This window comes from Malania oleifera, chromosome 12 (genome assembly GCF_029873635.1).
Source record: "Malania oleifera isolate guangnan ecotype guangnan chromosome 12, ASM2987363v1, whole genome shotgun sequence".
NCBI classification, from domain to species: Eukaryota; Viridiplantae; Streptophyta; class Magnoliopsida; order Santalales; family Ximeniaceae; genus Malania; species Malania oleifera.
In genome coordinates, this window is record NC_080428.1 from 40,015,763 (window position 1) to 40,028,666 (window position 12,904).

Genomic DNA, 12,904 nt, shown 5'->3' on the forward strand with positions numbered 1-12,904 from the left:
TATCTCCTTGGCGATATGAATGATGAAAACCTCGGACAGGTCTACGTTAATTCTCTTCCAGAAGACATTCAACCTGAACTTCAAAGAAAGCTCTCTGCTCTTCAAAGATCTTTGAGAGACATCTCTCTTGGAGAAATTCATCAGCTTGCTTTAGCCTCTCTTGAAAAACTATGTGACACTCATCAACTATTCTCGAAGATGATGAAATAGAACCACAAGTTCACTAAAAAGTGCAAGAAGTTATATCTTCAAATCAAATGCAAAGAAAAGGATTGCATTTGTAGTCTTAAAAAGAAGAAACACTTCAAAGATTCTGGTTCTGACAAACGTCTCAGGAAAAATTACAGAAAAAGAAAGAAATTTAGATTCTTCAAGAAAAAGGATCAACGAGGACAGGACAAATCTCCTCGATGTTTCATTTGCAAAAGGAAAGGACACTATGCTAAACAGTGCCCGATGAACATAACAAAGTCTGCAAAACTCGCCCAATAGTTACAAATAGAAGACCTTGATGCAGATGTCGAGTATGTTATCGGAACAAGAAGAAATGACTAAAGAAACAATTCTTGTCCTTATTGATTCAGAAAAATCGGATTCAGAAAATGATTCCCAATCAGAGGAAATAATCAATAACCAGCCTATTCTCTCCCCTGAAGGTTCTCAGATAAGTCCTCATATTCAAATCCAGCTTCTTCCTGAAAAGTGATTACGCGTCAAAACTGCGTAATTGGATGTTTAACCCAGGCTTTACGGTTTATATTTTTAATTAAATGTCCAAAATTGTCCAATATTTTAATAAAGTGCCAAAATCATCATTCTTGAATTTTATTGCATTATTTATGAAGTTTTGGTAATTTTTTGTCGCGGGAAAATTCCTGAGAACCAAAACCGACACCTGTTCGTATTTCATGCATAACTTTTCCGTCTGAGCTTCGATCGAGATGATTCAAATTTCTGGAGAAAGAGGAAAAGATCATCTACAACTTTTGTGTTCTAAGTTTTATGAGATACGGGCTCCAGAAAAGTCAGATTTGTGATGAACAGAGAACAAAAAAATATAATAATTCGGGTCCTCTAAATGGGTCAAATCTCTAATCCGGGTCAGCTCTTTCCAAACGGGTCAGATCTAATTGGGTCGGTTAAGCTCCAGCAGGTCATAGGGCTTCAAACCTATTCTATTTATATATATTTTTTTCCCTTTCTCTGCTGTGGGGCACTGCCCAGCCGCAACATTCTCTTCCTCTCTTCTTCTTCTTCCTCTTCTTCTCTTGTTCTTTTTTTCTTCTTGCTTGCTATCTCCTTCTCTGGCCCTGTTTCCTCTTTGCTTTATTTTAAGTCTCTCTTCTCCTTCTTTTCTCTTCCCCTGTTTTCCCTCTCTCACTCTCTCCTTCTCTATTATTTTCTCCCCTTCTCCGGCCACCCACAGCAGCCTTGCTTCCATGCCAGCACAGCCCGAGCACAGCAGCACCATCAGCCGAATCCCCACACCAGCAGTAGCAAAACCAGCAGCAGGTCCTCTGCAACTTGCTGCAAATTTCCAAGAGGCTTCTCGGCCAATTTACAGCCGCTGCAATAGCCCGTGAAGCAGCTACCAGCAGGCTGCTGTCACAGCAAAACCAAGCTCCAAGGACTCTCTCCTTCTCTTTATTTATTTGTTTCTTTCTCTCTTCTTTTAATTTTAAATTGAGCATTGTAGTTTTTATTAAGGATTCCAGCAACATTCAATTTTTCCTTCTCTTCTGTTTATTTATTTATTTGTTGTTTTGTTTTTATTAAATTAGTTATTCCTTCTTTCAAAAAGATTTAATTTTTCACTGCAGTTTGATTTAGTTAGGTTCCCTTTGTTAAAGTTTGTTTTTTTAATAATATTTGGGTAGTGTTTAAGTTTTTAAAACTAAATTTTGGTTCGAGTTTTTTTTTATTTGGTTAAAGATTCAGTTTTTACCGTGTGTAGTCGTGTCTATTGAGTCTCCATTATTTTATGATTTAATTTTGTAAGTTACCGTCTTTAGTTAACGCATGTCCCGATTCTTGCCTGATTAGTTTAAGGGTACTTGTGTTTGTTCTTTAATTGAGTGCTTCTTAGGTTTAGAGTTTTAAATTGCGTGTCATTTAATTTGTCAAAAGTGAAATTGAACCATCTCGAAAAAACTCGAATCTAAACTGAGTTCAGTACAATTTTGTTTTCAATTGGATGAACGTAAATTTTGAGATTAAAATGCATTCCCTGAGGAGACGATCTAGCCCTTGGGCTTAATATTACACCACAGAACTCCTATACTTGGGATAGCTTCCGAGCTGCTCATTTTTCGAGTGAGTCAAGTTTTTGGCGCCATTGCCGGGGAATGTCAGTCTTAGTCTCAAATTTGCGTTTTTCCCGTCATTTTTGTTAGTTTTATGAAAAATAAAAAAAAAATAGAAAACAAAAACAAAAACAAAAAAAAGTTTTGAGTTTTGAAAAATGGCTGCACCTACACCGCGCACAATAATGGATTTTTTGCAGCTTGAATATGCCACTGCATCCTCTTGCACTACTTTGCCTTATGACGAGCTTAATTTCATGATGCAGCGCGGGAGGACATCATTGCTACCCGAGTTTTACGGGTCGGAATCTGAGTGCCCTTATCAGCACTTAGCAAAGTTTGAGTTAACCTGCAACATGTTTTTCTCTCATGCTAGAGCTGACGAATCTACTAGACTAAATTTATTTCTTGCTACTTTGCAGGATAGGGCACTGATTTGGTTTCATTCTATGAGACCTTATTCTATCACTAATTGGGTTGATATGGAGCGTGAATTCCTGCATGCATTTTGTCCCTCACAGAAAACTCAATTTTTGCAGGAACAGATTCTTAATTTTGTGCAGCAGGATGACGAGACATTTCGAGCTTGCTGGAAGCGATTCAAGGATCTACTAAGCACTTGTCCACATCACAGGTTCGACTCATGGAGGTTAGCTGATTGTTTTTATACTGCTCTTACCCCTGATTGCAAGCATTTTGTCCAGACTATGTCTAATGGAGAGCCCGTCAGCGAGGATCCAGATCAGGTATTATCATCCTTTGATTACTTAGCTGACAATGTCTCACAGTGGAACACACGATGCACTCAGGCACCCATAACTGCACACCCTATCAGCACAATTAGTGGTGGTGATGCATACGAGCCACCAAACTACCCAAACAACTCTCCGCCTCAATATCAACCACAACAGATCTCTCTGAGTTGTACATCGTCAGACCTTTTCGAGGATAGCATAACTCAGATGGCGAACATGCTCCAACAATTCATGCAAACTCAAGTCGATCATAATAATGAATTTCGAGATACCATTAATGCGATAAGCACACAGTTGGATATCTTAGAAAACGAAGAATTGCTCGCAGAACCTCAGCCTAGTCCTCAAGAGTACCAGCAGCCACACCAACAAATACACGATGTTTCTTTTGAGACAGCAGCGGCCACCACTACTTCGAGAAGCGAGAAAGAATTTCCCTAACCTGAGATGCTCATCGTCGAACAACCAGTTGTCCCAGAACTAGAAGTCACAGCTGAACTAGAAGAGGTCAAAGAAAAATCAGAGGAAACGGGGCTAGAAGCGGAGCAGTTAGTTGATGAGGAGATTGATACTCATACGGAGTACCAACCTGTGGTACCTCATACTCCGAGCTCAGAAACCATGAAACCGTCACTCCCGCCTGCATCAGATGTTAAGGAGCCTAGTGTGGAGGCAGACTCTTGCAGTGGTATGATGATATGTACACCCGATAAAGAGGGTGACCAGTTTGGTGAGCATATAATTTTCAAAGAACCAGGTAAAACTTTTAATGTTAATGCTTTTGAAGAACTACAGGTAATTGCTCCAATAACTTCCCATCACACGTTAGTTCGTAAAGAAGCACATTTCCTGGACCCGATGTTGAATAAAGACCCTTTCTTGTCCACAGATGAGGGTCGACCTGCACACGTATTGTTTGGTATATTGATGAGCATTATTTCATTTGAGGTTGATTTTCGTGCAGATATGACGACTGATCGATTGTGGCGGCTCAAATTTGGAGAACCGCCGATGCAATTTATAGACCTGCGGCCACCAGACGAAATTCCTCCTGAGCCTCCGCCAGACAATTGTGATGTTTTTCTTTCCCTTATTTTCCTTTTATTTTATCCTATTTTATTTCTAGTTAGTTTTCAGGACCATTTTCTCGTAGTTCGATTTTTGTTATTTCGCCACTCAGGTACGCTTTACTTTTCCCGTGCACAGTCCTTTCTATTTCCCTTATGCTTTCACATTACGGACAATGTTCCACTTAAGTTGGGGGGGATGAGCATTTGCATGTGACACTGTGCACGTACACGTACTGAGTTTCATATAAAAAAAAACATCAAAAAATCAAAAAAAAAATCAAATAAAGAGAGAAAGAAAGGAGGAGAACTGAGGAATTACATTGCATTATGCCATGTTTAACACTGACTCATACCTTTCGCATACTTGCATATAACTTACGAATTACACACTTGAGCCAATCATGCGTAGTTTTCTCTTTATATGATCTTATGACTCCATGAAGAATTGATTGGTAGTACATTCGTGTTAATTTGACTATATAATTTCCTGTATTTATACGGCATCTCACAAGGCTGAATAAACACATTCACGTGATTCATTGCACTTAGGGTTTCCTGTGAGCACTGAGAGAGCACTCGTGGAGACTATGACACCTTATGAGATATCCTTGAGCTATTTATCGTCCTTTTGAGCGTTAATATCAAATCAGAGTTCATGGAACTCAATTCTCTTTTTCTAGATGATTCCTTTGTACACTAGTCTATGTTTTGATTTGCTAGCCTAGAGGTGATACTTAGTGGGGAGATAGAAACCTAGGTCTTGTAGCCTACTCAAAATATGAAGGCTGAGCCACCCCTAGAGATAGACTTAGTTCATTGACCACTATTCGAACTCAATTCCCATTGATGGTATGAAGATTACAAAAGAAGTGTTAATATTGTCCTTATTGCTCAAGAAAAGACAAAAAATAAAGAATGAGCAGAAAAACGAATAAGCAATACACATGCACATGAAATGAAATGTCAATGTCGGCCTAAATACATATCACAAAAAGTCAAGGACGACACATATTTTCCATGTATGAAGATTCTTCAACTAATTAATGCCTCAGATGCATTCACGACAAGTTTGTGAGTAAGTTGATCTAGGGTGGTCTCAGTTGGATATGGCGAGTAGGTGAGAAGATGTTAGGGTGAAGGACCCGACACCTCATAGATAGGCTAGATCCTTTCCAGACTAGTCCACTCCATATACTTAGCGTTGTTCCTTTTAATATGTGGGATGTTTGATCGCGACACTCCTCCTCACATATGATGAGTGAACCCATTTTCTTTGAGTGTTCTTGAGGGTATACCAGTTAGGCCGAGTCAAAGCGACCGTTCTATAGGTGTCCACTAGCGTCCTAGGTGTACTGAGTCTCACACATCACACACACCTCGAGAGTTTACCTGTTTATACTCAAACTTATATGATTGCATTAACTCTGAATGTGCCATTGATTAACTTCATGTGAATATACTGCTTTCAAATCACATACAAACGATGAAACTTGCATGAGTGATGTGCTTTGGAGTCATGTGCATTAAATATGAACGAGCTTGTGTGAAATTCAGTTATGTTCTTGTATGTGAAGTGGTATAGTTATGTCGTATGTGCATTGATTTCATGATTACTGGAGTATGTAGTTGTAGATACCACCTTGAGATTCATTCACGTCATTTGCTAGAGACTAGCAAAACGTTAGTTGGGGGGTGTGATTACGCGCCAAAACTGCGTAATTGGATGTTTAACCCGAGCTTTACGGTTTATATTTTTAATTAAATGTCTAAAATTGTCCAATATTTTAATAAAGTGCCAAAATCATCATTCTTGAATTTTATTGCATTATTTATGAAGTTTTGGTAATTTTTTATCGCGAGAAAATTCCTGAGAACCAAAACCGACACCTGTTCGTATTTCATGCATAACTTTTTCGTCTGAGCTTCGATCGAGACGATTCAAATTTCTGGAGAAAGAAGAAAGGATCATCTACAACTTTTGTGTTTTGAGTTTTATGAGATACGGGCTCCAGAAAAGTCAGATTTGTGATGAACAGAGAAAAAAAAATATAATAATTCGGGTCCTCTAAATGGGTCAAATCTCTAATCCGGGTCAGCTCTTTCCAAACGGGTCAGATCTAATTGGGTCGGTTAAGCTCCAGCGGGTCATAGGGCTTCAAACCTCTTCTATTTATATATATTTTTTTCCCTTTCTCTGCTGTGGTGCGCTGCCCAGTCGCACCATTCTCTTCCTCTCTTCTTCTTCTTCCTCTTCTTCTCTTGTTCTTTTTTTCTTCTTGCTTGCTATCTCCTTCTCTGGCCCTGTTTCCTCTTTGCTTTATTTTAAGTCTCTCTTTCTCCTTCTTTTCTCTTCCCCTGTTTTCCCTCTCTCACTCTCTCCTTCTCTATTATTTTCTCCCCTTCTCCGGCCACCCACAGCAGCCTTGCTTCCCTGCCAGCACAGCCCGAGCACAGCAGCACCATCAGCCGAATCCCCACACCAGCAGCAGCAAAACCAGCAGCAGGTCCTCTGCAACTTGCTGCAAATTTCCAACAGGCTTCTTGGCCAATTTACAGCCGCTGCAACAGCCCGCGAAGCAGCTACCAGCAGCTTGCTGTCACGGCAAAACCAAGCTCCAGGGACTCTCTCCTTCTCTTTATTTATTTGTTTCTTTCTCTCTTCTTTTAATTTTAAATTGAGCATTGTAGTTTTTATTAAGGATTCCAGCAACATTCAATTTTTCCTTCTCTTCTTTTTATTTATTTATTTGTTGTTTTGTTTTTATTAAATTAGTTATTCCTCCTTTCAAAAAGATTTAATTTTTCACTGTAGTTTGATTTAGTTAGGTTCCCTTTGTTAAAGTTTGTTTTTTTTATAATATTTGGGTAGTGTTTAAGTTTTTAAAACTAAATTTTGGTTCGATTTTTTTTTTTATTTGGTTAAAGATTCAGTTTTTACCGTGTGTAGTCGTGTCTATTGAGTCTCCATTATTGCATGATTTAATTTCGTAAGTTACCGTCTTTAGTTAACACATGTCCCAATTCTTGCCTGATTAGTTTAAGGGTACTTGTGTTTGTTCTTTAATTGAGTGCTTCTTAAGTTTAGAGTTTTAAATTGCGTGTCATTTAATTTGTCAAAAGTGAAATTGAACCATCTCGAAAAAACCCGAATCTGAACTGAGTTTAGTACAATTTTGTTTTCGACTGGATGAACGTAAATTTTGAGATTAAAATGCATTTCCTGAGTAGACGATCTAGCCCTTGGGCTTAATATTACACGACAGAACTCCTATACTTGGGATAGCTTCCGAACTGCTCATTTTTCGAGTGAGTCAAAAAGTATGGTAAACCTATACCTGCTGTTGCATTCATTGATACGGGATCCCATAAGAACATGGTTAATCCAAAAGTTGTTGAAACTATGTGCTGAAAGTCATGACCAGTTCACCCATAACCATCCTCTCTGGAAAAACCCAGACTTTTTCATTCACATCTCGTTCAAGCTTAATGAAGATGTCAGCCCTACCAAAGCTACTTATCCGGGGATGTCCCCCTCAGATCTTAAACTTGCCAAGGAAGAATGTCATTCATTGTTAAAGCAAGGATTAATTGAACCAACTAGTTCCTCTTGGGCATGCCAAGCATTTTACGTTGAAAAAAGATCAGAAAAGATCAGAGGAAAGAAAAGATTGGTTATTGATTACAAGCCATGGAATGTGTTCATTAGGGATGATAAGTTCCCTATTCCAAAGGCCAGAACGCAATTTATCCATCTTGCTGAAGCCGTGATATTTTCTAAATTCGATCCAAAAGGAGCTTTTTGGCAACTTGGAATTCATCTGGATGACTGATTCAAAACAGCCTTTTGTATTCCAAATGAACAGTTCCAATGGACTATTTTACCCTTCGGACCGAAGATTGCGCCATCACTATTTCAAAAGGCAATGACAAGGTTCTTCAATCCTATCCTTCACAGTACTCTAATCTACATTGTTGACATTTTATTATTTTCTAAGAGTTATACAAACCATCACCATCTTCTTGAACATTTCCACCAGCTGGTATCATAGTCCAGGATAATGCTTTCAGAAAAGAAAATCATGATTGGACAACACGAGATTGATTTTATAGGGATCAAAATATCTCATGGGATCATCTGTCCAAGTCCTCATCTCGCAGAACAATTATCACCATTCCCTAATGATAATCTCTCTGTCAAGGAAATCTTGCAGTCTCTCGGTATTATTAATTACATCAGAGATTTTATCCCGCATGCAAGTCAATTCACCAATACCCTGTCACAGCTTTTGAAAAAGAAACCACCTCCATGGGGCCCTGACCAGACACGAGCTGTTAGACACCTCAAGAAAGCTGCAAAGGATCCACCATCTCTGACTATTCCATCCACAGGAAATTTTATCCTACAGTTAGACGCTAGTGACCATCATTGGGCTGGTTTACTACTTAAATATAAGGACAACAAGAGATTCTATTGTGGACACGCAAGTGGAGAATTCAAGGATTCCCATAAGCACTATCACACTGTCTTCAAAAGAGATTATTGCAGTGAAAAATGCAATTCAGAAATTTGACTTCTATGTTAGATCAAAGCACTTCACAATTGAAATGGACAATTCATCTTTCCTAAAGATGCTTGAATTCCGGAACAAGATTCTTCCTGATCCACAGATTCTCAAACTGAAAGATTGGTTTTCTAGATATGACTTCTCAGTGAAGCATATAAAAGGCGACCGCAATGTTCTTTTCGACATGTTATCTCGCCCTTGGAAAACTTCCTCCCTTATCTCCAAACACCGAGCCATTCCACTAATCCTCATGGCCTCATCCTCCTCCTCTTCACCTCCGGATATTCTATATCTTGGTGCCTCTACCCAAATACAGTTCCCTCCAGAAATACTTCCTCAGACCAATTATGCATCCAAAATTAAATCCTATGCTAAGACCTTCTATGGCTACTATGCTGATATAATAAACCATCACCTAACCTTCACATCTTACCCTTTCCTCAATCCTTACAACATCAAGTCATCATCCTTTAATACTAAAGTACTATGGTATATATGGTATATCTCTGTTTTGTAGATACATGTTGTATTCCTTCCACTACAGGAGACGTATGCATATCTCAATGATCCAGCTAAACAGAACTCCTTGTTTTGGACTTTCCTCCAACTATTTGACCCTCTTTTCACCTGGAGAAAGAAATTGACTACTCTCATGGGTAATCATAACATTTGGAAGATGGACCCAGCTGAAGCAGCCTCAGTACACAGTATCTTCATTTTGCATGAACCGTATTTCTACAATTCCAACAGGAATCTCTTATAATCTCAGAATCAAGTCTACGAATAGGATACGCTGTGCAACTGCCCTAGTACATGGCCCAGCTGCAAGCTTTCACTACTAAATCACCTCGGCGAAATGAACAATCTGCAGTTCTGCTTTGAACTCGTCCAAACTATTCCAGATGAGATCCCAGCTCCTAAGCCACTAGCTGACAAGGACCACACTAATCATGATCTTATGGACACTAATGAAGATTATCCCTAGGATCCGCCAACTTACCACCATCCAATCCATGTAGAAGTCACAGATGAGGATTACATCAACCTCAACCTCTCTCTGTCACATCGCATCTAGTCCCACATGTTCCCCACTATGTGTATAAGGCATCCAATGCCTCTGATAATATGTAATTTGTAATCTTGCGTTTAAGTCAAAAAGTTGCTGGTCTTAGAGTCAAAATTTGTTGACGTGATTAACGGTGGTGGATCACTCCCACACAAATGCAGCCGCCCATGTGCTGTCACCTTTGTTGTGTCAGTTGTTAGGTCGTCTCTGTCAGTAGTCAATCGTTGCCATAAAAGTCTTCACCCACTTTAACTTTATGTCTTCGTCAAGTCTTTGTCTACCATTACGTCTCTCTCAGTTATTTGTAAGATGTTTTCTTAGCGTATAAGCTTTGGGGTTCTCAAAACCTCTATATAAAGGACTGTCTTTCCGTTTGTAAGATAGAACAAGTTTGAAAGAAATAAAAATCCTTTCGTGTATTCTATTTTGGCTCTCTAAGTTCCCTTTGTCCCTAAAGACTATTTGTCCAAAGGGCTTCTATCTTCCACTTCTGTGAGCTTGTAATATCCTCCATGATATTATGAGAAAATACTTTACAGTGGATACTCACTACCTGTCGAGTCACGGTGTTGGCGCATGGCAAGCTTTAAGTTTAACGAAACTGTAATGGGTTCCTCTAATGATCATGACATGGCACCAAGTATGCTCTGTGCTTGCCTCTAAAGTGGATCCTGCACATCAGAAAGGTTGTACAGTCCCCATTGACATCCTCTAGTAAAGCATTGGTTGAAAGACCCGAGTTCTTCGTTTAAGTCGCCATGGGAAGGCCTGTGTTGGAGATGTATATATATATATATAAGATTATATATATCTTTATTTCAGTTAGTTTTTTTTACTATTTCTTTTTTTTATTTAATTAATTAATTTAATAATGTTTAATTAATTAATTGATTAATAATTTTTTATTTTTTATTCTTTTTTTGGATTACTAGAGGTATTCTTTAATGTCTTCTATAATGGAACGAAAAATATGTAATCTTTTTTAAAAAATTCATAATACATAATTATTTAAGTCAGTATTATTATTTTTACTTTATAATAGTGATCTGTATTAGTTTTAATATTATTTATTATTTGTTTATTATTTTTATACTAGTTATTATCTTTAAAATAATAATTTTTTTCCTTTTTATTATTGTTATGGCTCCTTTTGTTATAATTATATTATAGTAATAATATTATTTTCATTGTTATTATTATTAGTTGTTATATTATTTTTATTTTTATTTTGTAATAATTATTGTCCTTAAAATAGTAATAATTATTCTTTTTGCACTTTTTATTATTATTTTCCTCATTGTTATTACTATTTTATAGGAATAAACATTATTATTAGTTTTTTATTATTGTTACTATAATTATTATCAATTGTTATTTTTTAATGATAATAATAACAATTAGTATTATTATTGTTGTTGCTTTTGTTTAATTACTATTTTTTATTATTTTATAATAGTGATTATTATTAGTGTAATTGTTATTTTTTATTGTTGTTATTACTATTTTTATTATTTTTATAATAATTATTATTACTTTTTTCCTTTTTTATTATTATTGTTCTTGTTATTATTATTTTACAATAATAAATATTATTCTTATCATAGTTATTATTAGTTGTTATTTTCCTCGTTGTTATTGCTATTTTATAGTAATAAACATTGTAATTAGTTTTTTATTATTGTTACTATAATTATTATTAATTGTTATTGTTTGTTGCTGTTTTTGTTTGATTGTTATTTTATAGTAGTGAATATTATTAGTGTAATTATCATTTGTTTATTGTTATTACTATTTTTTATTATTTTTATAATTATTATTATTTTTTTTTCCTTTCTTATTATTATTGCTCTTGTTGATATTATTTTACAAGAATAAATATTATTCTTATCATATTTATTATTAGTTCTTTTTATTTTTTATTATTTTTTGTAATTTATTATCGTTAAAACAATAATTATTATTTTGGCTTTTGTATTATTTGCAATGTTCTTGACTTCTTGTTGTTATTATTATTATAATTGTAATAAATATTATTATTAGTTGTTACTATTGTTATTGTAGTTATTATTAGTTGTTATTGTTTTTATAACAATAAAAACAATTTGATTAATATTTGTTGTTGTTTTTGTTGGATTATCATTATTTTTTAGTATTTTCATAATAATGATTATTAGAGTGTAATTATTATTGTTTATTGTTGTTATTATTATTTTAAGTATTTTTATAATAATTATTATCCTTGAAGTAATAATTATTATTATTTTGGCCATTTGTTATTATTGTTGCTCTTGTTGTTATTATTTTACAGTATTAAATATTATTTTTATTGCAATTATTGTTAGTTATTATTTTTTATTATTTTTATAATCATTATTGTCCTTAAAATAATTATTATTATTTTGATCTTTTTATTTTTTATATTGTTCTTGTTGTTACTATTACTTTATAATAGTAAATATTATTTATTGATATTACAATTATTATTAGTTGTTATTATTTTTATTATAAAAATAATAATAATAATAATTAGTATTATTAACAATTGTTGTTTTTAGAATTGTTTTATTATAAAATGAGTCTGATTCCATGGAATGAAGATGAATTGATATGCTGGAATCATGATTCCTTCATTAGTAGAAATTGCATTCTGACTTCATTCTTAATTCCAAAAACTAGAGGAAATTGACTCTATTCTTAATTCCTCAAACTAAACACAGGAATGAGATTCTATTCCCAAGATTTGATTCCATTCCAAGGCTAATTCTACAAAACAAACGGAAAGTAACATGCTGCACTCGTGCCATTTCATGCAGCAAGCAGACGATCACCATCCAAATATCACTGTTAGGGTTTGTCTGTGTTAAGAATTTTCATTGGAGAATGGAAATGAAAAGAAAATACACAGAAAACTTATATTTTCAACGTATTTTCTCTTTTATACTAAATAATACTAAAAATGAAAATATTTTTTAATATAATTAAAATTTTAAAAAAATAAATATTAATAATGTATAAAAATAAAATTTTATTCATTAATTTGATATATATATATATATATATATATATATATATATACATATAGCAGACCTAAATAAAATTTTATATCATAATCATCTCTCAATCGACTCATCAACTCTCCATCCGT